The sequence below is a fragment of the Arachis hypogaea genome, chromosome 14 (assembly GCF_003086295.3).
Source record: "Arachis hypogaea cultivar Tifrunner chromosome 14, arahy.Tifrunner.gnm2.J5K5, whole genome shotgun sequence".
NCBI classification, from domain to species: Eukaryota; Viridiplantae; Streptophyta; class Magnoliopsida; order Fabales; family Fabaceae; genus Arachis; species Arachis hypogaea.
The window spans coordinates 23963246-23968863 of record NC_092049.1 but is presented as its reverse complement, the minus strand read 5'-3'; positions in this window follow the sequence as shown (position 1 = coordinate 23968863).

Sequence of the window (5618 nt, the reverse complement as noted above, 5' to 3'; positions counted from 1 at the left end):
AATCAATCCCTGAATCCTACTCGGAATACCACAGACAAGGTTTAGACTTTCCGGACTCTCATGAATGCCGCCATCAATCTAGCTTATACCACGAAGATTCTGATTAAGAGATCTAAGAGATACTCATTCAATCTAAGGTGGAACGGAAGTGGTTGTCAGGCACGTGTTCATGGGGGAATGATGATGATTGTCACGTTCATCACATTCATATTGAAGTGCGAATGAATATCTTAGAAGTGGAATAAGTTGAATTGAATAGAAAAATAGTAGTACTTTGCATTAATTCATGAGGAACAGTAGAGCTCCACACCTTAATCTATGGTGTGTAGAAACTCTACTGTTGAAAATACATAAGTGATGAAGGTTCAGGCATGGCCGAATGGCCAGCCCCCAAACGTGATCTCTATGATCCCAAAGGTAAAATAAAAATCATAAGATGTCTAAAAGACTAGTAAAAATTTCTATTTATACTAAACTAGTTACTAGGGTTTACAAAAATAAGTAATTGATGCATAAATCTACTTCCGGGGACCACTTGGTGTGTGCTTGGGCTGAGCTTTAGCTTTCCACGTGTAGAGGCTTCTTTTGGAGTTGAACGCCAGGTCGTAACGTGTTTCTGACGTTCAACTCTGGTTCGTGACGTGTTTCTGGCGTTTAACTCCAGACTGCAGCATAGAACTGGGGTTCAACGCCCTTTTGCGTCATCTAAACTCAGACAAAGTATGGACTATTATATATTTCTGGAAAGCCCTGGATGTTTACTTTCCAACGCAATTGGAAGAGCGCCATTTGGAGTTCTGTAGCTCTAGAAAATCCACTTTGAGTGCAGGGAGGTCAGAATCCAACAGCATCAGCAGTCCTTCTTCAACCTCTAAATCTGATTTTTGCTCAAGTCCCTCAATTTCAGCCAGAAAATACCTGAAATCACAGAAAAACACACAAACTCATAGTAAAGTCCAGAAATGTGAATTTATCATAAAAACTAATAAAAACATCCCTAAAAGTAACTAGATCCTACTAAAAATATACTAAAAACAATGCCAAAAAGCGTATAAATTATCCGTTCATCACAACACCAAACTTAAATTGTTGCTTGTCCCCAAGCAACTGAAAATCAAATAGGATAAAAAGAAGAGAATATACTATAAATTCCAAACTATCAATGAAACATAGCTCCAATCAGATGAGCGGGACTTGTAGCTTTTTGCCTCTTGAATAGTTTTGGCATCTCACTTTATCCATTGAAGTTTAGAATGATTGGCATCTATAGGAACTCAGAGTTCAGATAGTGTTATTGATTCTCCTAGTTTAGTATGTTGATTCTTGAACACAGCTACTTTATTGAGTCTTGGCCGTGGCCCTAAGCACTTTGTTTTCCAGTATTACCACCGGATACATAAATGCCACAGACACATAACTGGGTGAACCTTTTTAGATTGTGACTCAGCTTTGCTAAAGTCCCCAATTAGAGGTGTCCAGAGTTATTAAGCACATTCTTCTTTTGCTTTGGACCTCAACTTTAACCGCTCAGTCTCAAGTTTTTACTTGACACCTTCACGCCACAAGCACATGGTTAGGGACAGCTTGGTTTAGCCACTTAGGCCAGAATTTTATTCCTTTAGGCCCTCCTATCCACTGATGCTCAAAGCCTTGGATCCTTTTTATTACCCTTGCCTTTTGGTTTTAAGGGCTATTGGTTTTTTGCTCTTGCCTTTTGGTTTTAAGAGCTTTGGCTTTTTCTGCTTGCTTTTTCTTTTTCTTTTTCGCTATTTTTTTTCCTTTCTCTCTTTTTTTCGCATTTTTTTTCTGTAAGCTTTGTATTCACTGCTTTTTCTTGCTTTAAGAATCATTTTTATGATTTTTCAGATTATCAAATAACATGTCTCCTTGTTATCATTCTTTCAAGAGCCAACATATTTAACATTCTTAAACATCAACTTCAAAAAACATATGCACTGTTCAAGCATTCATTCAGAAAACAAAAAGTATTGTCACCACATCAATATAATTAAACTAAGTTCAAGGATAAATTCGAAACTCATGTACTTCTTGTTCTTTTGAATTAAAACATTTTTCATTTAAGAGAGGTGATGGATTCATAGGACATTCATAACTTAAAGACATAGTTACTAAATACTAATGATCATGTAATAAGACACAAACATAGATAAGCACTTAACATAAAAAAACGAAAAACAGAGAAGGTAAGAACAAGGAATGAATCCACCTTAGTGATGGTGGTGTTTCCTTCTTAAGGAACCAATGATGTCCTTGAGCTCTTCTATGTCTCTTCCTTGTCTTTGTTGCTCCTTCCTCATTGCTCTTTGATCTTCTCTAATTTCATGGAGGATGATGGACTGCTCTTGATGTTCCACCCTTAGTTGTCCCATGTTGAAACTTAATTCTCCTAGGGAGGTGTTGATTTACTCCCAAAAATTCTGTGGAGGAAAGTGCATCCCTTGAGGTATCTCAGGGATCTCTTGATGGTGAGCTTCCTCGTGTGTTTCTTGAGCTCCATGAGTGGGCTCTCTTGTTTGCTCCATCCTTTTCTTAGTGATGGGCTTCTCTTCCTCAATGGGAATGTCTCCTTCTATGAAAGCTCCAGCTGAGTAGCATAGATGGCAAATAAGATGAGGAAAAGCTAGCCTTGCCCAGGGAGAGGGCTTTTCGGCTATTTTGTAGAGTTCAAGGGAGATGACTTCATGAACTTCTACTTCTTCTCCAATCATGATGCTATGAATCATGATGGCCCGATCCACAGTAACTTCAGATCGGTTGCTAGTGGGGATGATGGAGCGTTGGATGAACTCTAACCATCATCTAGCTACAGGCTTGAGGTCCAGTCTTCTTAGTTGAACCGGCTTGCCTTTGGAGTCAATCTTCCATTGAGCTCCTTCCACACATATGTCCATGAGGACTTGGTCCAACCTTTGATTAAAGTTGACCCTTCTAGTGTAGGGGCGTGCATCTCCTTGCATAATGGGCAAGTTAAACGCCAACCTCACATTCTCCGGACTAAAATCTAAGTATTTTCCCCAAACCATTGTAATATAATTCTTTGGATTCGGGTTCTTACTTTGATCATGGTTCTTAGTGATCCATGTATTAGCATAGAACTCTTGAACCATTAGGATGCCGATTTGTTGGATGGAGTTTGTTAGAACTTCCCAACCTCTTATTTGGATTTCATGTCGGATCTCCAGATACTCATTTCTCTTGAGCTTGAAAGGGACCTCGGGGATCACCTTCTTCTTGGCCACAACATCATAGAAGTAGTCTTGATGAGCTTTTGAGATGAATCTTTCCATCTCCCATGACTCGGAGGTGGAAGCTTTTGTCTTCTCTTTCCCTTTTCTAGAGGATTCTCTGGTCTTAGGTGCCATCAATGGTAATGGAAAAACAAAAAGCTTATGCTTTTACCACACCAAACTTAGAATATTGCTTGCCCTCGAGCAAGAGAAGAAAGAATAATAGAAGAAGAAGACGATATGGAAGAGAGGGAGTTGTGTTTCGGCCAAGAAGGGGAAGAGAGGGTTGTGTTGTGTGAAAATGAGGAAGAATGGAGGGCTTTATATAGGGGAGGGAGGGGGGTTAAGGTTCGGCCATATGGGGTGGTTTTGGGTGGGAAATTGATTTTGAATTTTGAAGGTAGGTGGAGTTAATGAGGTAGGTTTATGGGGAAGAGTGGATGGATGTGAGTGGTGAAGTGGTGATAGGGAAGAGAGATTGAGGTGATTGGTGAAGGGTTTTGGGGAAGAGTGTTTATTGGAAAGGGTGATATAGGATTATTAGGAGGGAAGGTGAGTGGAGGTAGGTTGGAATTCTGTGGGGTCCACAGATGCTGAGAGGATCCTGTGGGCTCTACAGATCCTGAGGTGTCAAGGATTTACATCCCTGCACCAATTAGGCATGTGGAATGCCTTTGCATGCAATTCTAGCGTTTAAACATTGAGTTGATGCTTGTTCTGGGCGTTCAACGCCCAGATGCAGCATGTTTCTGGCGTTGAACGCCAGTTCTATGCTTGTTTCTTGCGTTCAGCGCCAGCTTTCCTCAGTGTGCATTTCTGGCGTCTGAACGCCAGGATGCTGCTTGTTTCTGGCGTTCAATGCCAGAAACATGCTCTGTTCTGGCGTTGAACGCCAGCCAGATGCTCCTTACTGGCGTTTAAACGCCAGTAAGCTCTTCCTCCAGGGTGTGATTTTTCTTCTACTATTTTTTATTCTGTTTTTAATTTTTCTATTTGTTTCGTGACTCCACATGATCATGAACCTAATAAAACATGAAAGAACAATAAGAATGAAAATAAATTAGATAAATAAAAATTGGGTTGCCTCCCAACAAGCGCTTCTTTAATGTCAATAGCTTGACAGTGAGCTCTCATAGAGCCTCACAGATGTTCAGAGCATTGTTGAGATTCCCCAACACCAAACTTAGAGTTTGGATATGAGAGTTCAACACCAAACTTAGAGTTTGGTTGTGGCCTCCCAACACCAAACTTAGAGTTTGACTATGGAAGCTCTGGTTGACTCTGCAGTGAGAGAAGCTTACTGTGCCTCTTTTCCATGTTTACAGAAGGATAACCTTGAGTTGTAAACACAAGGGAGTCCTCATTCAATTGAAGGACTAGTTCACCTCTGTCAACATCAATCACAGCTCTTGCTGTGGCTAGGAAGGGTCTTCCAAGGATGATGGATTCATCCTCATCCTTCCCAGTGTCTAGGATTATGAAATCAACAGGGATGTAAAGGCCTTCAACCTTTACTAACACGTCCTTTACTTGTCCATAAGCCTCTTTTCTTGAGTTGTCTGCCATCTCTAATGAGATTCTAGCAGCTTGCACCTCAAAGATTCCAAGTTTCTCCATTACAGAGAGTGGCATGAGGTTTATTCCTGACCCAAGGTCACATAGAGCCTTCTCAAAGGTCATGGTGCCTATGGTACAAGGTATTAGGAACTTTCCAGGATCCTATTTCTTCTGAGGTAATCTCAGTTGATCCAATGCATTTAATTCATTGGTGAACAGGGGAGGTTCATCTCCCCAAGTCTCATTACCAAATAAATTGGCATTCAGCTTCATGATTGCACCAAGGTACTTGGCAACTTGCTCTTCAGTAACATCCTCATTCTCTTCAGAAGAAGAATACTCATCAGAGCTCATGAAGGGTATAAGGAGGTTCAATAGAATCTCTATGGTCTCCAGATGAGCCTCAGATTCCTTTAGTTCCTCAAAGAGAAACTCCTTGTTGATCACTGGACGTTCCAGGAGGTCTTCCTCCTTGGAATTCACGTCTTCCTCTCCCTCTTTGGATTCGGCCATGATGGTTATATCAATGGCCTTGCACTCTCTCTTTGGATTCTCTTCTGTATTGCTTGGGAGAGTACTAGGAGGGGTTTCAGTGATCTTTTTACTCAGCTGGCCTACTTGTGCCTCCAAATTTCTAATGAAGGACCTTGTGTTATTCATGAAACTCAGAGTGGCCTTAGATAGATCAGAGACTAAATTTGCTAAGCTAGATGGATTCTGCTCAGAACTCTCTGTCTGTTGCTGAGTGGATGATGGAAAAGGTTTACTATTGTTAAACCTGTTTCGTCCATCATTGTTAAAGCCTTGTTAAGG